This window comes from Pleurodeles waltl, chromosome 6 (assembly GCF_031143425.1).
Source record: "Pleurodeles waltl isolate 20211129_DDA chromosome 6, aPleWal1.hap1.20221129, whole genome shotgun sequence".
NCBI lineage: Eukaryota > Metazoa > Chordata > Amphibia > Caudata > Salamandridae > Pleurodeles > Pleurodeles waltl.
The window spans coordinates 1,692,969,423-1,692,994,756 of NC_090445.1; the positions used below are offsets into that span (position 1 = coordinate 1,692,969,423).

Below are 25,334 nucleotides of genomic sequence, written 5' to 3' on the forward strand. Positions count from 1 at the left end.
AGGGGTCGCTCCCTTTATGTCAATTTCATTTATTTTTTTTAAATCCCTGGTGTCTAGTGGGCGTTTGGCTGCCAAAACGCAGAGAGAGACTTCAAAGGGAAGGAAATAACTTTCCTTCCCTTTGAAGCCTCTCTCGGCCTCCCCCACGTGATCGGAAGAGAAATGCAAAGCTGAGCTTCCAGCGCGATGGGGGAGGCTCTGTGACAATCAGCGCGTGCTCGCGCGCTGATGTCACAGTGGGGGTGGGGGGGGTCGGGGGTGGAAAGGGAAGGGCTTCCCCTTCCATCCCTGCCTTGGGGGGGTGGGGTGGAAGGGAACCCCACAGAGGGAGCGCTAGCGCTCCCTCTGGGCTGTGTGCCCAGGCCGTAATGGTTACGTCCTGGGCACAGCAGCACTGTGCCGCAGGACGTAACCATTACGTCCGCAGCACAGAAGGGGTTAACAGGCTCTCAGTATTTTAACTACTGATAAACAAAGCCTCAGCTGTTGAAAGCCATGGGCTAAGACAAAACAAAAATACATAAATTTGTTCAGCATCGAGTCACACAAACGTCACTGCAACTAATAATGAAAACTGAGAAGACATTTTGAAAATTATCTTTAAATACTTGTTTTCAGAGAAAAAGTATTAAATCTAATTGAAGGGGCTAAATGGTAGGCTAGCCTTCCAACCATCTTTCCAGCAAACTTTAAGAAAGTAGGAAAGTAAAACTCAGAATTGTTTTGTATTGCAGTGTTTCTGAAAATTAAAACATAAATGCTGTTCTAGATAACTAGTAAAGCAAGCAAACATTTGCTGCAAACAGAAATCTATTCATCATTTGAAGTTCACTGTTATGATATGTAGTTCTAATTCTGCTATCTTACAGAATAGATGGTCTGCTACCAAGGCCAAAAGAAAGTAGTGATCTGTTTATCACCTCTTCTCATTTGCATTTTCAATATAACTTCCTAATACTTCATTTTCACACATATATACTTGCATATTGAATTATAATAACTTTTGAAAATGAGGCTATCTGAATCTCTATGGCTTGTGGCATGTTAAGCCATTGGCCCCAACCAGCTCATGTAGTCTAAGCTTTTTAAATGATCAACAAATGAGAAAATTGATGTATTTGTCCAAAAGCATATTTTTTATTCCCGAAGACTGCGGCTTACTTTGCATTGTGTTATGTCATCTTCTTTTTGCATATATGTTTTTTATACTTTTCCACAGAAACAATAACATATTAAAAGCTTTCATTCATGCCCTACAGAACATTTGCATACTACATAGTTATTGTGGCAGAATACCTACAATGACAGTGCAAGATCATTTGTATGCCTTCCTACCTGTTGCTGATATTTCTTACATCAAAGTAAAAATGCCCCGCATTTTTTGCTCAGCATTAGAGGGGAGATGTTTTTCAAACTCACCACAATTTGAATATTACATATACACCCCTTATTTCTCTACTATACCCCGCAGTGGAATCCTTCATTACTAAAACGCTAATATAAGGTCATTCTTACAGATAGCTCTGATGGAAGCTACAGACCAGTTCTACATCATTAAGTCCTTTGAAGATGCTTGTTTTTCTGAAGCACACCCACCAATTTTATTTTGTATTATGTAGCAGATGGTGCTTGTTTATCTTTGAACATCCTAATAAACATAACTTGCAACAAAACTCACCATCCTTTGAAAAGAGAGATACGTGTTTCCTTCTATTACTTGGGGTAATGTGAGGTACATTACTTTCAAAGATTTTCTCATAGCCATGTAATGGTTGAAGGACATTATTCTCCAATTTAGAAGGGATGTGATTTCATAGGTAGTCAGTATATGCCACTGTTGCAGCTGGTATGAAGGCAATCTTCTCCACCCTTACGTGACATATCAAGTCAAATATGAGTTTCTTCTAAAATTTGCATTTCATCAAGAAAAACAATTAATGCCTTTCTCCTGGGGGATCATCACACAAAGGCCCTCATTACGATAGTGGCGGTCTTACGACCACTACAATCGCGGTCCAACTGCCACATAACAACCCTGCCAGTCTGACTGCCAGCTCCGCCAGGATCTTTGATCCCAGCGGTCTTGCAGGGATCCTAATCCACTAGGGCAGCGCTGCAAGCAACGCTGCAAGCAACGCTGCCCTGTGGGTAACAACCTCGTTCTCCGCCAGCCTTTTCATGGCTGTAACACTGCCATGAAAAGGCTGGCAGAGAGCAGGTGCGGGGGCCACAGGGGGGCAGGGTCTCCCTGTCCAGCACCCTCGCAATGTTGAACATTGCGAGGGTACTGGTGCACCCTGCTGGCTACAGCATTGCAGCCGGCTCGGTTACACTAGGCTAGCAGAAACTTAGGTTTACGCCTGCGGACCTAGCGTTAAACTCTTAATGACTCCAGCAGGGAGGACGCCGCGTAGGCAGTGGCACCCTGTCGGGAGTGTGGTGGATGGAGTTTTCCGGCCGCCAAACTCTTAATGTGGCCCAAAGTACAAGTCCTTCTGCATCAAAGGTGCAGATCGTTATACAAACAATCAATTCAAAACAATAGAAACATTATCAGTTCAAACTTTGGTGCTACAGAGGCAAATCCTAAACTAACCAATAGGAATAAAACCTTTTAAACAACCTTTGTCTTTATCGGAAACAGCCTTTAGCACAACAGCCGGACCACACGCCGCAGTTACAATGTTACAACAAATGCGACTTTACCACGCATTCCTTTACTACGCATGTCATTACAATGATAAGCCTTAGGAAAATCTGTGTTGGACTTTAAAGTCCAACACTTTCCCTAATGTAGTGCAGTCTGAAGTTGTAATAGTAAAGTATACAGCTCCAAAGTCCAGCGCTTTCCATAAGGCATGTTGTTGAACGGATATGCATGGTAAAGGAATGCGTGGTTAAGATGCAAACATTGTTAAAAATGTGGAATAATTGCATGCATGATAAAGACATGCATTGCTATGACATACAACCATGTACACTGAGGAATACATAGTGTATTTAGTTAAACAATTTAAAGACATTGGGTCGTATTCACAAGTGTTTGTGTCTTTAGTTCTGGCTTCTATGTGCAAATAACTTTTTGTAAGATCATAAAACCAATTTGCACCACATGTAATTTGCAAACGTCATTTTGCACTTGTAAAGGGATGTACTCACAAGTGACTTACTCACGTCCATGTGGGTAAAACCCCTCTTGGAAGAGGGGAGTGAGAGAATGCCATTGATGTTTGTGAGTTCCTTTGTTGGTATTCACAAACCATTTCCAACTATTTTCCACAGTGAAAGCATTTAGAGATTTAACGGCAAGAGAAAATTATTTTCCAATTTGGGAAGGAAGGAGTTTCTTCAGAACAAAAACTATTTGCATTCCCGTTGTGTGTGGGGGGGAGTGAAATGCAATGTTGTCCATGTAATTTTTGGGAATTTTGTCTTATGCTAGTTATATGAAATTCTCAACATTTCTCCATTATGCTACTACACATAATCACACGCCATCTGTGGGAAAATTTAAATTTACCATTACCACACAGAAGCAACAGAACCCAAAAGGCTGTTGCTTGTTTTTCTTTTTTACACTATTTGCAGCACAAAATGTTCCTCACATCTAAAATTGACATCAGTAAACATTTCATGCTAAAGTGTATTGCAAAATGATGGATTGAATCTTGCATACTTACGCATAATTTTGGTAAAATTTCACATAATTACTGAAAAGCAAATTATGTGAATGTTGCACATCGCTAATAAAAATGCCATTTCTTAACAAACCTCATGAAGTTTAATGGAAAACTTTGCAACTTTGAAATGGTTGAAACATTTTGAATTGCTCTACTAATAGAAGCACTCTGTTGAAAGGCAAAGGTACAAAGAAGATTGAAAAAATACTGATATGAGTAGAAAAACTTTACAAAAGTAAATATTTGAATCTGTGATTTAATAAGGCAAGGTCATTCTAGAGTGAACAACTTTACAGCGAACTTTATCTAACATTCCAGAGAAGAATTTACTTGAGCAATGAAACTTTACAAACTTTATGAAGGGCAGAAATAGGGATACTATCAAGACATCACTGGCAAAAAGACTGCATGCCACTAGACATGTTGTCTCTACAAGTTAGTTATCCAAAAGGCAGAAAGTCTTCTTGTGAATTCATCCATCCTTACATCATTTATCAACAAACAATTGAAGGTTTCCCAAAAATGTATTTTAATTGTGACCCGTGATACCAATGTTACAATGGATTCTGCAGAATTATCCCAGGCAGTCCTCACACACAGTATCGGGGGAGTGCTCCAGAAAACAAATATTTATTACATTATTAGTTATTTCTTATATTACAGTTGCAACACATATATCACTTACGTTGACTAAAATAGGTTTAGAAAGGCCATTCATTATTGATTTGGTATAAACAATTCACATTTATCTTGTTAATCCATGAAGAGATGGTTTCAAATGAATGTAATTATTCAAGTATAAAAATATATTAAACTTATGCTTTACATAGTGCATTTTTTGAATATGCATGTTTTGAATATTTTCTGCATTTTAATTAGAATTTAGTTTTGATGATCTCAGTATAATGTCCATGTCTGCATTGATTATCTTTGTGTCAGAGTTGGTGAATTCAATTACTTAAACCAATAGGGTGTTCTATTTTGCCTTATTAGACAATTTCATAATATATGGCAATGGACTTAAGCTTAAAAACTGGGGAAGGACTACAAGAATAGCCACTGCCAATTAATGGGTCTAATCATTCTTCAACAAATTAATATTAAATAATACTCTCAACTTTCAAAATAATGCTATCATGTATAGAATGCACCACAAAGATAGTAGAGTACACAACCAATTAATAGGTATGGCAACAGATGTAAATCTTCATCCATATTCAATCCATTAGTGCCCTTGGTGGGGAAACGTGTTGTTAGATGTTCTTCTATGTTTCACACTTCAACGTGACTTCTCCTCTAGTTGCAAAACAATTTGCTGCAAGCCTAGAAAAAGGAAATCAGACTTTTTAAAGAATTTGTCAATGATTATATAGGTATTTGGCTATTCAGTTGGCTAGGTTATTAAACATTCTTGTTTCATGCTATTTAATCAATTGCTTTACAAAAGACATAAAAGTCACAAAGTACTGTTTCCTTATACATTAATAAACCTACCTTTTAAATTAAACATATGTTGTTTCTTCTAATGCTGTTCATGTAAACAGAATCAAGCATTGTAATCTTGCCATAGTCTTTGCTAAGAAAACTCTACAATTTGGTTATCACTAGATCGATCCATTAGTTTGACTTACACATTTGCCAATAATGTTCATTATACAATCGTAGATTTGCATTAGGCAGTGTTTGGCAAAATAATGTTTTGCCCTGAGAAAAATTTAAATACGTGCCTTTAGTCTTCCTTCACTTTTTCATGTAAATAATTGTCTACTAGAAAAGGAGATCCACTCTGCTGAAATTCTGTGAACAAAATTATTTTACATTTTAAAAGTTGGGTGGACGTTGAAGTAGAATATAATATTTGATTTATTTTTCTCTCTTTTCCAGAGTTCATTGATTCTGTAAGGAATTAAATATTTTCTAAAATGAAATGTTCTATTGTTGCTATTAACCCTTTATTCTCTTATTACAGATGCTCGGAATAATCTGTAGAATATTTTCCTTACAACTTTTCTTTCTTTTGAACAATCAATATGCCTGTCTGTTTTTTCATTCTGATGATTCACACAAATATATTTGGATTAGAGCCATAGTTACTGACCTATACGGTCTTTATTCAGAGCTTTCACCTACATATATTAGTGTGTGCTTACAAACTGACAAGGTCTTCCAGTTAAGAGCGAGGCACATGTTGAATGAGGATATCACTTTAGAATAAGTTAGTTACTCCCGGGAAAGGTACAGTTGAGGATGCTAAACTCTATAAAACATTTGCAGATATACTTACTTACACCTATTATTCAGCACTTTATTTCTGACAGAGACCTTTCCCATGGTATACTGCCTACATGGAATCCAATGAACAATGCTCGATTTTCTTTAAAAAAGTGATCATTCCAGCCCTCATTATGATTTTGGTGGTCTCATTGCAAGACCGCCAAGGACATGGGTGCCAGAAGACCACCATATCACGGGTACTGCTGGATTTATGTGCAATGATACGACGTGGCGGTGTCCTGAAGGTGGGGCGCTGCCGGAGGTGGAAGTGCCCATTCCCGTTCTCTGCCCGATGACTTGTCCAACAGGGGAGGGGGGTGGGAGGGTGGGGGGTGTTGTGTGTGCGTGTGTGAGTGGGTGTTGTCTGCATGTGTGCATGAATGTGTGTATGCATGGCTGAATGCGTGTATGAATGTAGAAGTGAGTGCATGTATGAATGTAAGTGTGTATGAGTGTGTGTATGCGTGTGTGTATGCAAGTATGAGTGTTGTGGTGTATACGATTATGAGTGTTGTGGTGAATGCATGTATGAGTGTTGTGGTGTATGCGTGTATGAGTGTTAAGGTGAATGCGAGTATGGATGCATGTGAGTGAATGGATGTATGTCAGTGTTGGTGAATGAGTGTATGCGGGGTGCGTGTGTCTGTGTGCTTGGGCATGTCTGCTGGGAGGGGAGCGCTGTACCTGGAAGGGGGGAATCTACCTGGAGGTGGGAGAGCTGGCAGGTGGGGGGAGGGAGTTCGGGGGAGTATTGTGCTTGCTGGGGGTTGGGGGGGATTCATCTGCCGGTGACAGAGAAGAAATTCCCTGTCACCAGTAGCCTTTCCGCCAGAGTTTTCGTGGCAGTGTTACCGCCATGGAAACCCTGGTGGAAAGGCGGCTCCTAATACCGCCGGCAGTCTTCTGTGGACCACCGGGTGGGAGATGCTCATCTCTGGCCCAGCGGGTCCAACCGCCTTGGTGGTTTGAACGGAGATGTGGCGGGTTGGCCTCTGCCAACCCGCCATGCTCATGTTGTGGCGGTCAGTAGTGAGGGCCTATATCTTGAATTAGTGCTGGTGCCAAAATACATGCCACAGTGCTGGCTACCCACCTTGTTTCAATTATTGATACAATTGTTTGCTCTCAGCAACATGGGTTGATACCCAGTAGAAATGCCACCTAAATACAGCCTAGCTCTATCTTTGATGTCGCTAATACATTATGTCAGCTAGCCATTATTGTCTTCCTAGACATGGAAAAAGCATTCAACACTATGGGGGTGATTCTGACCGTGGCGGACGGCGGTCGCCGCCCGCCAAGCGGTTCCCGCCGAAAGACGGCTCCACGGTCAAAAGACCGCGGCGGTCATTCTGGCTTTCCCACTGGGCTGGCGGGCGACCGCCGAAAGTCCGCCCGCCAGCCCAGCGGGAAACACCCTTCCCACGAGGAAGCCGGCTCAGAATGGAGCCGGCGGAGTGGGAAGGTGCGACGGGTGCAGTTGCACCCGTCGCGAATTTCAGTGTCTGCAAAGCAGACACTGAAATTCTTCGTGGGGCCCTCTTACAGGGGCCCCTGCAGTGCCCATGCCACTGGCATGGGCACTGCAGGGGCCCCCAGGGGCCCCACGACACCCCATACCGCCATCCTGTTCCTGGCGGGTGAACCGGATGGCGGTATGGGCTGTCAGAATCCCCATGGCGGCGCAGCAAGATTCCCATGGGCAGCGGAAAGTCGGCGGTACACCGCCGGCTTTCCGCTTCTGGCCGCGGCTGTACCGCCGCGGTCAGAATGCCCGGCGGAGCACCGCCAGCCTGTTGGCAGTGCTACCGCCAACCTCCGCCATGGCGGTAATTACCGCCAGGGTCAGAATGACCCCCTATATCATGGTTTTATCTCTCAGCGAAAATGAGAGATCTCAGAATGGGGGAAATATTCTTGAAGCAAGTCCAGATTCAGTGTCAGGCTTCTACAGCTCGAGTGTGTCTAGCTGGTCAAACATCAGAGACATTCATGATCCCCCAGGGTGCCCCTCTGGGGTGCCACATAGCTCATTTATTATTTACTGTTTATTTAGAGCCATATTTTCAACATATAACCATTGTATTCAATGGGGGTAAGCTAGCTGCCTAAGCAGATGATGCACCTTCGTATTCCACAGATGCAATAGGTACCATGAATTGAGGTAATTTGGATGCAAATCAGTTTGGTAAAATTTCCATATAGAAGCTGGATATACACAAAACACATATAGGGCCTGATTACAACTTTGGCGAAGGGGGTTAATCCGTCCCAAATGTGATGGATATCCCACCCACCGTATTACGAGTTCCATAGGACATAATGGACTAAGGGCCACATGTAGGAAACTCCGAGATTGCGACACAGAAATTGCGAGTCTGCCCGACTCGCAATTTCCGAGTCACAATCTCGGATGCAGAACGGTGTCTCAGACACTGTCTGCGACTCGCTATGGGGTCGCAAAGACCCACCTGTAGGAGGCTGGATTGGCTTGTAGTGAGTACCAAGGGGTACTTACACCTTGCACCAGGCCCAGGTATCCCTTATTAGTGTATAGGGTGTCTAGCAGCTTAGGCTGATAGATAATGGTAGCTTAGCAGAGCAGCTTAGGCTGAACTAGGAGACGAGTGAAGCTCCTACAGTACCACTAGTGTCATATGCACAATATCATAAGAAAACACAATACACAGATATACTAAAAATAAAGGTACTTTATTTTTATGACAATATGCCAAAAGTATCTCAGTGAGTACCCTCAGTATGAGGATAGCAAATATATACAAGATATATGTACACAATACCAAAAATATGCAGTATAGTATTAGAAAACAGTGCAAACAATGTATAGTTACAATACGATGCAATGGGGACACATAGGGATAGGGGCAACACAAACCATATACTCCAAAAGTGGAATGCGAACCACGAATGGACCCCAAACCTATGTGACCTTGTAGAGGGTCACTGGGACTGTAAGAAAACAGTGAGGGTTAGAAAAATAGCCCACCCCAAGACCCTGAAAAGTGAGTGCAAAGTGCACTAAAGTTCCCCAAAGAGCACAGAAGTCGTGATAGGGGAATTCTGCAGGAAAGACCAAAACCAGCATTGCAACAACGATGGATTTCCAGACGAGGGTACCTGTGGAACAAGGGGACCAAGTCCAAAAGCCACGACCAAGTCGAGAGTGGGCAGATGCCCAGGAAATGCCAGCTGTGGGTGCAAAGAAGCTGCTACTAGGAAGTAGAAGCTGAGGATTCTGCAGGAACGACAAGGGCTAGAAACTTCCCCTTTGGAGGATAGATGTCCCACGCCGTGGAGAGTCGTGCAGAAGTGTTTTCCTGAAGAAAGACTGCAAACAAGCCTTGCTAGCGGCAAGTCGTGCGGTTTGGGTTTTTGGATGCTGCTGTAACCCAGGAGGGACCAGGATGTCGCCAATTGCGTCAGGGAACAGAAGGGGCGCCCAGCAAGACAAGGAGCCCTCTCACAAGCAGGCAGCACCCGCAGAAGTGCTGGAACAGGCACTACAAAGAGGAGTGAAACGGTGCTCACCCGAAGTTGCACAAAGGAGTCCCACGCCGCCGGAGGACAACTCAGGAGGTCGTGCAATGCAGGTTAGAGTGCCGTGGACCCAGGCTTGGCTGTGCACAAAGGATTTCTGCCGGAAGTGCACAGAGGCCGGAGTAGCTGCAAAAGTCGCGGTTCCCAGCAATGCAGTCTGGCGTGGGGAGGCAAGGACTTACCTCCACCAAACTTGGACTGAAGAGTCACTGGACTGTGGGAGTCACTTGGACAGAGTTGCTGGATTCAAGGGACCTCGCTCGTCGTGCTGAGAGGAGACCCAGGGGACCGGTGATGCAGTTCTTTGGTGCCTGCGGTAGCAGGGGGAAGATTCCGTCGACCCACTGGAGATTTCTTCGGAGCTTCTAGTGCAGAGAGGAGGCAGACTACCCCCACAGCATGCACCACCAGGAAAGCAGTCGAGAAGGCGGCAGGATCAGCGTTACAGAGTTGCAGTAGTCGTCTTCGCTACTTTGTTGCAGTTTTGCAGGCTTCCAGCGCGGTCAGCAGTCGATTCCTTGGCAGAAGGTGAAGAGAGAGATGCAGAGGAACTCTGATGAGCTCTTGCATTCGTTATCTAAGGAAATCCCCAAAGCAGAGACCCTAAATAGCCAGAAAAGAGGGTTTGGCTACTTAGGAGAGAAGATAGGCTAGCAACACCTGAAGGAGCCTATCAGAAAGAGTCTCTGACTTCACCTGCTGGCCCTGGCCACTCAGAGCAGTCCAGTGTGCCAGCAGCACCTCTGTTTCCAAGATGGCAGAGGTCTGGAGCACACTGGAGGAGCTCTGGGCACCTCCCAGGGGAGGTGCAGGTCAGGGGAGTGGTCACTCCCCTTTCCTTTGTCCAGTTTCGCGCCAGAGCAGGGCTGAGGGGTCCTCTGAACCGGTGTAGACTAGCTTATGCAGAAATGGGCACCATGTGTGCCCATGAAAGCATTTCCAGAGGCTGGGGGAGGCTACTCCTCCCCTGCCTTAACACCATTTTCCAAAGGGAGAGGGTGTAACACCCTCTCTCTGAGGAAGTCCTTTGTTCTGCCTTCTTGGGCCAAGCCTGGCTTGACCCCAGAAGGGCAGAAACCTGTCTGAGGGGTTGGCAGCAGCAGCAGCTGCAGTGAAACCCCGGGAAAGGCAGTTTGGCAGTACCCGGGTCTGTGCTAGAGACCCGTGGGATCATGGGATTGTGCCAACAATGCCAGGATGGCATAGAGGGGGCAATTCCATGATCATAGACATGTTACATGGCCATATTCGGAGTTACCATTGTGAAGCTACACATAGGTAGTGACCTATATGTAGTGCACGCGTGTAATGGTGTCCCCGCACTCACAAAGTCCGGGGAATTGGCCCTGAACAATGTGGGGGCACCTTGGCTAGTGCCAGGGTGCCCACACACTAAGTAACTTAGCACCCAACCTTTACCAGGTAAAGGTTAGACATATAGGTGACTTATAAGTTACTTAAGTGCAGTGTAAAATGGCTGTGAAATAACGTGGACGTTATTTCACTCAGGCTGCAGTGGCAGGCCTGTGTAAGAATTGTCAGAGCTCCCTATGGGTGGCAAAATAAATGCTGCAGCCCATGGGGATCTCCTGGAACCCCAATACCCTCGGTACCTCAGTACCATATACTAGGGAATTATAAGGGTGTTCCAGTAGGCCAATGTAAATTGGTGAAATTGGTCACTAGCCTGTTAGTGACAATTTGTAAAGAGAGAGCATAACCAGTGAGGTTCTGGTTAGCAGAGCCTCAGTGAGACAGTTAGGCATCACACAGGGAACACATACCTATAGGTCACAAACTTATGAGCACTGGGGTCCTGACTAGCAGGGTCCCAGTGACACATAACAAACATACTGAAAACATAGGGTTTTCACTATGAGCACTGGGCCCTGGCTAGTAGCAGGATCCCAGTGAGACAGTGAAAACACCCTGACATACACTCACAAACAGGCCAAAAGTGGGGTAACAAGGCTAGAAAGAGGCTACTTTCTCACACAACCCCCCCCCCCCCCCCCAAACGAAGGACAATAATGCTAACCTTGGCCAGTTGAGACTTTATTGTCTAAGTGGTAATAAGTAGAGAGTAGCTCTGCAATAGACTGGTTACTCCCTTTATCATCCACTATATGGTTACTTCCCTGTGGGGATGTAAACCACCCTGTTTGAAGTTTTTTAGCTAAGCAACAATGTGAAGATGTATTTTCAGAGTTTCTATCAGTAAGTTTTAGTTTAGAGCAGTGGGAATTGTCCACTGAACCCATTTGTAGTGATGGAAATGCCAGACAGGGATGCTGTCTCAGAAAAGCCATAGCTGGGCAAAATCTTTGTCCATATGGCTGGAAGAGAGAACAGGGATGCTGTTTCTCTTGAGTTGGAGCAGGGCAGGGATGCTGTCCTATGAGCTCCACACTAGGGCAGGGATGCTGTCCTAAGTGTTGTGAGGCAGTGCAGGGTTTCTGCACTAAAGTTTCTCTGGGAGGGTTGGAGGGATGCTCCATGTTAACTAAAATGGTGCTCTTTTTCTCCCCAATGTTAGTTATCCCACAGAGAGGTACTTCCACCTCAGGGAGTACAGCTTTGCCAGCTGATGATTCCCTTGGAACAGGTGCCACCCCAGGAGAGGTTTCTCCTACCACAGGAATTATATCCTGATTGGCAGGGTGGTTAGGGGATACAGTGATACCCTTTTTACCTGTTGTTGGAGAGGGATCCTGAGTTTTCAGGCCTTCTCTCCTTTGCTTTTTCATTTCAGTAGAAATGAGAGGGAACAATTCCTCTGGGATGCCCGGCATGGCTGCATGGGCATAAAACTCTACATCAGCCCAGCCTGAGGCCTCTAGGTCATTACCTAAGAGACAGTCTACAGGTAAGCTAGGTGATACCACCACCTGCTTAGGGCCAGTAACTCCACCCCAGCTAAACTGAATTATAGCTAAGGGAAGAAACTTAGTGGAGTTATGGATATCAATAATTTTATACTGTTGTCCAATGATGTGTTGTTCAGGAGCCATTAGGTTTTCAGTCACCAAAGTGATACTGGCACCTGTGTCCCTGTAGGCCAAGGCCTAAACACCATTTATTGAAACTGTCTGCCTGTACTTATCCATTGTAAGGGGACAAGCAGCCAGTGTGGCAAGGCCAATGCCACTAGGTGTGACAGAAACTGTCTTGGGACTGACTACCCCAGTTTCTATTATGGACCCATAAGTGAACCCAACTACACCCTTAACTTGACTGCTGCCAGCAGTCCCCACCACTAGTACCACTACTGCTAGGGGCACTAGAGCTTGATGTATTAGTGGTGGTAGGCTCAGGGGGTTTACCTGGACAGGACTTATCCCCTGGCCTATGGCCTCTGTTTTTACACACAAAGCACCAAGGCTTTTTAATGTGTGCGGGTTGAGAAGAAGAGGAAGAATTTGTTTTATACCCACCCTCTGAAGAGTGTTTAAGATTTGAAGTTGGATCTTTGGTTTTACCTTTATCCCCATGCTTATCTTGAGATTTTTCACCATCTTTCTTCTTGCCATCCTTGTCACCACCTGTATGAACTTTTCTGTTCACTCTTGTTCTGACCCATTTGTCTGCCTTCTTTCCCAATTCTTGGGGAGAGGTCAGATCTGAGTCCACTAGATACTGGTGCAACAAATCAGACACACAATTATTAAGTATATGCTCTCTCCGGATTATGTTATATAGGCTTTTATAGTCAGTCACTTTACTGCCATGTAACCACCCCTCCAAGGCCTTCACTGAATGGTCAACAAAGTCTACCCAGTCTTGTGAAGACTCCTTTTTGGTTTCTCTGAACTTCATCCTGTACTGTTCAGTGGTTAAGCCAAAACCATCTAGGAGTGCATTCTTAAGAACTGCAAAATTATTGGCATCACTTTCTTTCACAGTAAGGAGCCTATCCCTACCCTTTCCACTAAATGATAGCCATAGGATAGCAGCCCACTGCCTTTGACGGACATCCTGTACAACACAGGCCCTCTCAAGTGCAGCAAACCACTTGTTAATGTCATCCCCCTCCTTATAAGGGGGAACTATCTTGTGCAGATTCCTAGAATCATGCTCTTTTGCAGGATGACTATGGGGAATACTGCTGCTGCCACCATGGGTTTCTAAACCCAATTTCTGTCTTTCTCTTTCCACTTCTAAGGACTGTCTATCCAAATCCAGCCGTTGCTTCTTGAGCTTCAGTCTGGTTTGTTCCACTCCCAATCTATTGAGCTCCCTTTCTAACACTCTGTCATCAGGGTGGGTGGGTGGGTGGGACATGCCTTGAAACAGAAATTGGTGAGAATGAACAGAAGGAGACCTGTCCCTAACAGATGGCACCCTAACAGCTTGGCTAACAGAAACATCACTTCTACTATGATGAGAAGGAATACTCTTACTGTGATGTGAGACAACACTATCTGTATGGTGTGACTCTACATCAGTACCAGCTATGGTAGGTTGTCTGATAATGGGCAGGCTAGGAAGTTTCTTCTCTAAATCTTTTGCTAGGGGTGCCCCAGGGTCAGATTGGGAACCATCAGCTAATTTCTCAACAGAAGTGGCACCTTTGGCCTTATCCTGTTCAACAAGCATATTAACCAACAGTTCTCTAGAGGGATTCTTCCTTACACTTAAACCTCTTTCTATGCAGAGACTCTTTGCTCCTTTCCAGCTAAGGTGATCATAAGCAAGTTTGGACAGATCAACAGTTTGGCCTGTGCCAGACATTTTAGAAAGTGTTTAAGGGATAGAAAAAGTGAGAAAAAAAGTTTTTCAGAACTTTTGGAAAGAGAGAAAAAAACTTTTTCAACTTTTAAAGAACGTTTTAGAAAGTTAGAGGTACTTTTCAGCACTTTAGAAAAGAAGTGAGAAAAGAAATGCAAAACTTTTTGGTTAGGTGTACATACACTGAACTTGTTTTGTATATTTTTCTCTTATGAAAAGTACAATGACAAAAGTGGTAAGTAGTTACAAAGTACTTATCCCACCGCTGCACAACCAATGTAGGAGGCTGGACTGGCTTGTAGTGAGTACCAAGGGGTACTTACACCTTGCACCAGGCCCAGGTATCCCTTATTAGTGTATAGGGTGTCTAGCAGCTTAGGCTGATAGATGATGGTAGCTTAGCAGAGCAGCTTAGGCTGAACTAGGAGACGAGTGAAGCTCCTACAGTACCACTAGTGTCAGATGCACAATATCATAAGAAAACACAATACACAGATATACTAAAAATAAAGTTACTTTATTTTTATGACAATATGCCAAAAGTATCTCAGTGAGTACCCTCAGTATGAGGATAGCAAATATACACAAGATATATGTACACAATACCAAAAATATGCAGTATAGTATTAGAAAACAGTGCAAACAATGTATAGTTACAATAGGATGCAATGGGGACACATAGGGATAGGGGCAACACAAACCATATACTCCAAAAGTGAAATGCGAACCACGAATGGACCCCAAACCTATGTGACCTTGTAGAGGGTCACTGGGACTGTAAGAAAACAGTGAGGGTTAGAAAAATAGCCCACCCCAAGACCCTGTAAAGTGAGTGCAAAGTGCACTAAAGTACCCCAAAGAGCACAGAAGTCGTGATAGGGGAATTCTGCAGGAAAGACCAAAACCAGCAATGCAACAATGACGGATTTCCAGACGAGGGTACCTGTGGAACAAGGGGACCAAGTCCAAAAGCCACGACCAAGTCGAGAGTGGGCAGATGCCCAGGAAATGCCAGCTGTGGGTGCAAAGAAGCTGCCACTAGGAAGTAGAAGCTGAGGATTCTGCAGGAACGACAAGGGCTAGAAACTTCCCCTTTGGAGGATGGATGTCCCACGCCGTGGAGAGTTGTGCAGAAGTGTTTTCCTGAAGAAAGACCACAAACAAGCCTTGCTAGCTGCAAGTCATGATGTTAGGGTTTTTGGATGCTGCTGTGGCCCAGGAGGGACCAGGATGTCGCCAATTGCGTCAGGGGACAGAAGGGGCGCCCAGCAAGAAAAGGAGCCCTCTCAGAAGCAGGCAGCATCTGCAGAAGTGCCAGAAAAGGCACTACAAAGAGGAGTGAAACGGTGCTCACCCAAAGTTGCACAAAGGAGTCCCACGCCGCCGGAGGAAAACTCAGGAGGTCGTGCAATGCAGGTTACAGTGCCGTGGACCCATGCTTGGCTGTGCACAAAGGATTTCCGCTGGAAGTGCACAGAGGCCGGAGTAGCTGCAAAAGTCACGGTTCCCAGCAATGCAGTCTGGCATGGGGAGGCAAGGACTTACCTCCTCCTAACTTGGACTGAAGAGTCACTGGACTGTGCGAGTCCACTTGGACAGAGTTGCTGGATTCAAGGGACCTCGCTCGTCGTGCTGAGAGGAGACCCAGGGGACCGGTGATGCAGTTCTTTGGTGCCTGCGGTAGCAGGGGGAAGATTCAGTCGACCCACGGGAGATTTCTTTGGAGCTTCTAGTGCAGAGAGGAGGCAGACTACCCCCACAGCATGCACCACCAGGAAAGCAGTCGAGAAGGCGGCAGGATCAGCGTTACAGAGTTGCAGTAGTCGTCTTCGCTACTTTGTTGCAGTTTTGCAGGCTTCCAGCGCGGTCAGCAGTCGATTCCTTGGCAGAAGGTGAAGAGAGAGATGCAGAGGAACTCTGATGAGCTCTTGCATTCGTTATCTAAGGAAATCCCCAAAGCAGAGACCCTAAATAGCCAGAAAAGAGGGTTTGGCTACTTAGGAGAGAAGATAGGCTAGCAACACCTGAAGGAGCCTATCAGAAGGAGTCTCTGACGTCACCTGCTGGCCCTGGCCACTCACAGCAGTCCAGTGTGCCAGCAGCATCTCTGTTTCCAAGATGGCAGAGGTCTGGAGCACACTGGAGGAGCTCTGGGAACCTCCCAGGGGAGGTGCAGGTCAGGGGAGTGGTCACTCCCCTTTCCTTTGTCCAGTTTCGCGCCAGAGCAGGGCTGAGGGGTCCCTGAACCGGTGTAGACTGGCTTATGCAGAAATGGGCACCATGTGTGCTCATGAAAGCATTTCCAGAGGCTGGGGGAGGCTACTCCTCCCCTGCCTTAACACCATTTTCCAAAGGGAGAGGGTGTAACACCCTCTCTCTGAGGAAGTCCTTTGTTCTGCCTTCCTGGGCCAAGCCTGGCTGGACCCCAGGAGGGCAGAAACCTGTCTGAGGGGTTGGCAGCAGCAGAAGCTGCAGTGAAACCCCGGGAAAGGCAGTTTGGCAGTACCCGGGTCTGTGCTAGAGACCCGTGGGATCATGGGATTGTGCCAACAATGCAGGATGGCATAGAGGGGGCAATTCCATGATCATAGACATGTTACATGGCCATATTCGGAGTTACCATTGTGAAGCTACACATAGGTAGTGACCTATATGTAGTGCACGCATGTAATGGTGTCCCCGCACTCACAAAGTCCGGGAATTGGCCCTGAACAATGTGGGGGCACCTTGGCTAGTGCCAGGGTGCCCACACACTAAGTAACTTAGCACCCAACCTTTACCAGGTAAAGGTTAGACATATAGGTGACTTATAAGTTACTTAAGTGCAGTGTAAAATGGCTGTGAAATAACGTGGACGTTATTTCACTCAGGCTGCAGTGGCAGGCCTGTGTAAGAATTGTCAGAGCTCCCTATGTGTGGCAAAAAGAAATGCTGCAGCCCATAGGGATCTCCTGGAAGCCCAATACCCTGGTACCTCAGTACCATATACTAGGGAATTACAGGGAGTGCAGAATTATTAGGCAAATGAGTATTTTGACCACATCATCCTCTTTATGCATGTTGTCTTACTCCAAGCTGTATAGGCTCGAAAGCCTACTACCAATTAAGCATATTAGGTGATGTGCATCTCTGTAATGAGAAGGGGTGAGGTCTAATGACATCAACACCCTATATCAGGTGTGCATAATTATTAGGCAACTTCCTTTCCTTTGGCAAAATGGGTCAAAAGAAGGACTTGACAGGCTCAGAAAAGTCAAAAATAGTGAGATATCTTGCAGAGGGATGCAGCACTCTTAAAATTGCAAAGCTTCTGAAGCGTGATCATCGAACAATCAAGCGTTTCATTCAAAATAGTCAACAGGGTCGCAAGAAGCGTGTGGAAAAACCAAGGCGCAAAATAACTGCCCATGAACTGAGAAAAGTCAAGCGTGCAGCTGCCACAATGCCACTTGCCACCGGTTTGGCCATATTTCAGAGCTGCAACATCACTGGAGTGCCCCAAAAGCACAAGGTGTGCAATACTCAGAGACATGGCCAAGGTAAGAAAGGCTGAAAGACGACCACCACTGAACAAGACACACAAGCTGAAACGTCAAGACTGGGCAAAGAAATATCTCAAGACTGATTTTTCTAAGGTTTTATGGACTGATGAAATGAGAGTGAGTCTTGATGGGCCAGATGGATGGGCCCGTGGCTGGATTGGTAAAGGGCAGAGAGCTCCAGTCCGACTCAGACGCCAGCAAGGTGGAGGTGGAGTACTGGTTTGGGCTGGTATCATGAAGATGAGCTTGTGGGGCCTTTTCGGGTTGAGGATGGAGTCAAGCTCAACTCCCAGTCCTACTGCCAGTTCCTGGAAGACACCTTCTTCAAGCAGTGGTACAGGAAGAAGTCTGCATCCCTCAAGAAAAACATGATTTTCATGCAGGACAATGCTCCATCACACGCGTTCAAGTACTCCACAGCGTGGCTGGCAAGAAAGGGTATAAAAGAAGGAAATCTAATGACATGGCCTCCTTGTTCACCTGATCTGAACCCCATTGAGAACCTGTGGTCCATCATCAAATGTGAGATTTACAAGGAGGGAAAACAGTACACCTCTCTGAACAGTGTCTGGGAGGCTGTGGTTGCTGCTGCACGCAATGTTGATGGTGAACAGATCAAAACACTGACAGAATCCATGGATGGCAGGCTTTTGAGTGTCCCTTGCAAAGAAAGGTGGCTATATTGGTCACTGATTATTTTTTGTTTTGTTTTTGAATGTCAGAAATGTATATTTGTGAATGTTGAGATGTTATATTGGTTTCACTGGTAATAATAAATAATTGAAATGGGTATATATATTTTTTTTGTTGAGTTGCCTAATAATTATGCACAGTAATAGTCACCTGCACACACAGATATCCCCCTAACATAGCTAAAACTAAAAACAAACTAAAAACTACTTCCAAAAATATTCAGCTTTGATATTAATGAGTTTTTTGGGTTCATTGAGAACATGGTTGTTGTTCAATAATAAAATTAATCCTCAAAAATACAACTTGCCTAATAATTCTGCACTCCCTGTATAAGGGTGTTCCAGTATGCCAATGTAAATTGGTGAAATTGGTCACTAGCCTGTTAGTGACAATTTGTAAAGAGAGAGCATAACCACTGAGGTTCTGGTTAGCAGAGCCTCAGTGAGACAGATAGGCATCACACAGGGAACACATACCTATAGGTCACAAACTTATGAGCACTGGGGTCCTGACTAGCAGGGTCCCAGTGGACACATAACAAACATACTGAAAACATAGGGTTTTCACTATGAGCACTGGGCCCTGGCTAGCAGGATCCCAGTGAGACAGTGAAAACACCCTGACATACACTCACAAACAGGCCAAAAGTGGGGGTAACAAGGCTAGAAAGAGGCTACTTTCTCACACCACCTCATCAATATTCATGAGGTGGGTCGCATTTTGCGACCCCATACCGAGTCCCTGCACTCACAGGGATGGTGGCCTGCTGAAGTCAGCAGACCTCCATGTCTGTGACTGCTTTTTAAATAAAGCATTTTTTTTTTTTTCATTTTGTAGCCCGTTTTCCTTAAAGGAAAACGAGTTGCAAAATGAAAAAAAATACCGAAACCATTTGGTTTCGTTTTTTTCAGAGTAGGCAGTAGGTCCATAGGACCACTGCCTGCTCTGAAAAAATATTATTGTCGACATTCACAAAGGGGAAGGGGTCCCATGGGGACCCCTTCCCTTTTGCGAATGAGTTACCACCTGTGTGACACTGGTGGTAACTACGAGTTGCTTTGCAACCGCATTTGCGGTCACAAAGCAATTCTGAATTGCGATGCGAGTCGCAGATAGGAAGGGAACACCCCTTCCTATTTGCGAGTCACAATCACAAATTGCGAGTCGGTACCGACTTGCAATTTGTGAATGTGCATCGCGTTCGGGCCGTTTGCATGGCGCAAACTGCGATTTTCGCAGTTTGCACCATGCAAAAGGCTTGCTACAATCTGGCCCTATATTCTTAAATTCTTAGTTATACACGAATAATAAGGACAAACATGTAGTTGAAATTGCTGTTTGTGTTGCAATCAAGATCATTAGCTGTACAAATAACATTGTACAGCTTAATTATGAAGATCCGATGACACAATATTTATTCAAAATGTGTCTTCTGTATTAAGTGCCAACAAGTATAATCTGATGATATCACATCAATAAAATAAATGTTTGCCTACATTTCTTGATTTATTTCATACATTGCCACTCTGTGTTCCCAACTCCTTTTTTAAACGCTAATTTCCACAATTTGCGGCTGTACATGGGGTGATCAGTTGATGTGTTAGATGATCAGGAATATTAAGTTACCTCCATGTTAAAGCAGTTGGGCAATACTTGACTTTAAAACGTATGTTTTGGCTGCCATTGGACAGTGTATTCGCTGTCCTTCAGATAGCAGAAATACTAAAAAAACAACGAATGTATCATTTGCTATCAGCACAGACATGAGCTATTTTTATGTAGTCATGTAGACAGTGCCACTGGAATTATGTGATTATGCAGTTGTGGTTGTTTTTTACATAATGTGCAGATTTTTTTTAAAAGCTTCTAACCCAAATGGTTCAAAAATGCCCAAGAAATGCAACAACACGTGTTTTCACTAAATTCTACCCATTGACACAACTGCAGCCTTTTTTGGAAAAAGATATAATGCTATATAGGCAGCCATACCATGGGAGCCCACTCTATATTTGTTTTACTGAAAAAAGCCCCTCCAAATAGGGTTTTTTTCTGTTAAAAAAAGTCCCCTGATGTACTGCAAGGTCTGAGCACATGAAGGACACCTGAATGTCTTACGTTTGCTACCACCATAGTTTTCCTGGTGGTTATAAATATAAAAAACGTGTTGAAAGGTTTGTCGACATAGGGTGACCCTTGCAAAAAGCAATTGTGGCTATACGTTGCAGGGGTCGCTAGCTAAAGTTATCCCATTCAGAGCTAGCTTGGATTCTAAATTAGGCAGGGGCACCACAGGTTTGGGAGATGGGGCACCCACCGATTTTTTAAAGATACCCCGCATTTGACAAACCCTTCAATACCCCTTAAAACACTGAAACAACTTGAGTAATGATATGCATAGGCTCCATGATTAAGGCATATGAAATAGGGCGATCTAGCAACAATGAGATCACTTGATGCAAAAATAAAGAGATGCAGGACATTATCTGAGCTCAATAAAGTTGTAAACTGTTTGAGTATTTCAGTAGGACACGAGGGGGCGTACAACATCTCACTGGATGGCTAAGTAAGGAGACTGGAGATCTAGGGCTGGCAAAGATGGTGGTGAAATTAATAGTGCAGATGTATGGGACTAGGCACCTGCTGCATATTGAAGGGGGAGAGTGAGAATGTGATAAGGTTATTTATATGATTATGTTTATTATTGTTCAGTGTGTGTAAATGAGAGGATGCGTAGTGCGGGACTTGTCAGTAGAGCGAATGGAAAAGCGTGACATTGTGGTTGGAGAGAAGGTGTAGATGGGCAAAGTTCTTGAGGTGGCTTGGTGACTGGTGACTGCTCTGAGACATCCTCCTAAGAGTTTCTAGCTATTATCTGAGTACATAAAACCTCTTCTGAGGCACCTGTAGATCCTAACCTCATTGTGAAAACACCCTTGTATTACAACATAATATCTGAACGATGCACCTACATATCTTGATAACCCTGGGCCAGATGTAGGAAACGTTTAGCGAGTCGCAAACGGCAAAATTTGCCGTTTGCGACTCGCTAAACGCGTTTCCCAATGCAGAAATGCATATTGCGAGTCGTTACCGACTCGCAATATGCATTTCCGACTCGCAAATAGGAAGGGGTGTTCCCTTCCTAATTGCGAGTCGCAGTGGGATGCAATACCATTTGCGACCGCGTACGCGGTCGCAAACGGCATCGCAGTTACCATCCACTTCAAGTGAATGGTAACCCACTCGCAAATTGGAAGGGGTCCCCATGGGACCCCTTCCAGTTTGTGACTGGACCCGAAAATATTTTTTCAGGGCAGGGAGTGGTCCAAGGGACCACTCCCTGCCCTGAAAAAATACCGAAACTAAAGGTTTCGGTTTTTGTTTAAGTGCAGCTCGTTTTCCTGTAAGGAAAACGGGCTACACTTAAAAAAAAAAAACTGCTTTATTAGCAAGCAGTCACGAACATGGAGGTCTGCTGACGACAGCAGGTCTCCATGTTTGCGAGTGCCTCTTCTCGCTATGGGGCCGCAATTTGCGACCCACCTCATGAATATTCATGAGGTGGGTCATTGCGACCCCATAGCGAGTTGCAGTCGGTGTCTGAGACACCGTACTGCATTGCAAATTGCGACTTGCAATTTGCGAGTCGGATGGACTCGCAAATTGCAAGTCGCAATTTGCAAACTTGCTACATCTGGCCCCCTGTTCTTACACAGTGACGTGTTTTATGCCTAGACTTCCACACATATCTGAGCTATGATAAAAGACAGCCTTTGTTCATCTGTCCTTTAATCAATGAGATAAGTGCTGGTCTGCAAGTTCCAAGGATCTCTGTTAGACTCAATGCATCAAAGAGCAGCTTTGATGCTCCTAGAGAATGTCAGCGGTGGGTACTTTTTAACAATGCCTTCTTGTGTTTACTCTTTCATTCATTACTGCACCTTCCAAACATTTTCCATTGATCACTAAGACTTAATACACACTAATCACCACCGAGTTATGATGGAAGATATTCTCAGTGACGGAGCCCAAGAAAAATTGGAACTAGGGTTAATGCTTTTAACATATGTTTATGGGTATTAATGTTGTTTTCTTCTGATGAGAGCCTGCTTTACTTTTTAGTTTGGCATCATTGTGCCCTGTTAATAAGAGTGTCAACATATCCTGGGGAAACAGGAAAATGAACAGGTGGATGGGTTGCAAGGGAGAGAGGCAGGTGCATTTTTCCTTCCCTTTACTATAAATTTAAAGTCATTGACAGCAACAGATGAAGCATGCATGGAAAACAAACCCAAGCCATGGCGTAAGTGATTGTACTATGAGTGGCTAAAAAAAAATCATACTCTAAAATGCTTGCTCCTGAGCCCTTCCGCCTACAGTATCATGATGTTACCACTGTTGCTCCAAGTACTTTTCTGATTTAAGATCTATCCTCTCGTACTTTGGTGTTCCCATAAAGATTAAAACTGTCTCTGTAGTAACCGTGCTCACATTCCCTGCAGTTTACTTGGGCTCAAAATAGTTATCCTTCAGTGGTAAAATATGTGGGTCAAATTGTGCTGCTCTTAGTGCTCATCTCTGGACTTCCTCCAATCTAATCTTGGCCTCCTGGACATTTGTTCGATAGTTACAATCCTCCCCGGCTCAGCTGCCCAATACTAACAGGTAAACATTAAAATGTCTTCGGATGACACACTGATCTATTTCCGGACAGACATCCAACTGAAGGCCTGATTTAGATCTTGGTGGCAATGGTCCTGCCGGCGACTTTTTGATTGGAAACCCGGCCCGAGCATTGTATTTAGATGTTGGTGGTCCCGTAGATGAAAGCCTCCACTTCTGCCAAGAAATACCGCTCACGCCCATGGCGGGAGAGGGAAGAGTGGATATCAGTGGGAACCCAGACATCATTCCTGCCTTTCATGTCTGAGTTGGTGGTTTGGGGGGTGAAGGGGGGAAAACTCACCTTTTTTCCCCATTCCACATCCCGTTTCTGACTGGACAAGACTGGGCAACACATGCTGTCACTGCTGCCATAGACCCAAGGCGCAAATAAGAAAGTAGGGACACCGCATTGCCGGGGTACATTGAGTAGACAATGCACAGGAGGCGGGACCATTCCAGGCATTTACATGTCACTGTCATTTTTTTTAAATCACTGTGACATGCATTTGTCGGGGACACGAGTGGGCTACAAACCAATGGGGATACACTGGTACACAACACATATTGCACACATGCACAACTGTCATGATGGTGCCAATATTGATTGGCAAATGAATGCTGGCACCACAATGACAGCATTTGCACCCGTCAACGGTGTCCATGCGTGCACATTGCCAGGGGACCTGTACCTGTCATGTTACGCTATGAGTTGTGTGTGTGAGTCTGTGCGTGTATGTGTGTATGCAATGTGATTGGCTGGGTGAGGGGGAGGGAGCTGTAGTGAGTGATGTGATTGTGTCTGTATGTGTGTCATTTGCATGTGAAAGCAATGTTGTTGTGTTGCCGTGTGACACATTCGGGTGAATGTGATCGTTGTGTGACAGATGTTTTTGTGATGTGTGTAGTTGTGCGTCTGTGAGTGTGTTTGTGTAGCTAAGTGTACAGTTATGTTGTTTGTTATAGTTGTGTGGTCGGTGGGTGCAGTGTGAATGGTGTGTGTATGTTGTGTCATGGATGTATTCCAATGTGTATTTTCGGCATGTACGGTGTGTTGTGCCAGAATGGCAACAGGTTGTTGTGTGAATTTAGTGTGTTGCCTAGTGTGTAGTGCAGGAGTACACCTATGGCTAGGGGACAGTGTGTGTGCCACGTACCCCTGCCATTGTACAAAGGCCATCTCCCTGCATCAGCAATCCATCGCCAGTCAATCCGTTTGCAAAGCTGTAACATCTAAATACAGCGGGTGAAAGACAGTCTTTTCTGGTCCACGCTAATACAGCTTGGCGGTGCGACCTCCAAGACTTAATTCAGGCCTTTAGTGTTTTACCATCTTTAAGTCGTCCTTGGCCCCTTTATGGAACTGAGGGAAGAAGAGCTTCCTCTGAATAAACCGAGCCAAAACTGAGATCCTTCCGATGGGTGGAATTGAGCCCATCTTTATACCCTTTGACTTGCCCAAAGGTCTTAGTAACCAAAACCGCCAAAAAACAGGCAGATACGGTGAAAAACACAAACAAAAAGTGAGTGATTACCGTTTTGTACAATGATGTGATGGATGGACAAAGAAACAACAAAACCATTCAGACTGGTTACAGCGTAGAGTTTCTTGTTAGACATATTTACAATTTTGATATCATGTGCTTCATTAGGTGTTCTTCTCCTCCAACTTCCACCCACAAAAATGACTCATCAGGGCAGCTTTAAACCAACTTAGTGATGGATAGGCTCAGATGTCAGGGACCGCGAGTTCCAGGGATAGGGACCTACAAGCTAGAGAGACTGCATTTTGGGTGGCAAACAATATGGTTTAAATAAGAGCAGCAAGCTCTGGGTGGTGAATCCTACATTACGTGAGGGTGTGTAGCTTTTGAAGATGTTGGCACAGTAGTCTAAAGAACTGTCTGCACCACTTTGAGTACACTTTGTAGAGGTTTCTGGTTTTAGCTCAGAGCCACCCAGCTTGGGGATTAAAGGGAGTGGTGGATGTGTGCCTGAGAAAGTTTAATAAAGTTCTGAAGGCAAAGTTTAATATGTTGTCCAATAAAAAAAATGTAAATTGAGTAGGGCCGTGGGAAAATGGTTGCAATAATATCATTTAACAATTATTAGTGAATTAATTAGAGCCGAAGGCATGTTGAATGGGAGACTTTGGAGTATTTTTCTTATGTTGGGTACTTGACATTGTGCAGCGCGC

At 44.7% G+C, this 25,334-nt stretch overlaps 1 long non-coding RNA gene across 2 annotated transcripts in view; it reads right to left on the minus strand.

The window, feature by feature from the left end:
* Positions 1-3,920: 3,920 nt before the first annotated feature.
* LOC138301362 (uncharacterized) overlaps positions 3,921-25,334 on the minus strand; it is a 285,033-nt gene continuing 263,619 nt past the window's right edge. For both annotated transcript variants that reach the window (XR_011205095.1, XR_011205096.1), the window contains one exon: positions 3,921-5,003. This is a non-coding gene — a long non-coding RNA (uncharacterized lncRNA). The remainder of the gene's footprint in view (positions 5,004-25,334) is intronic.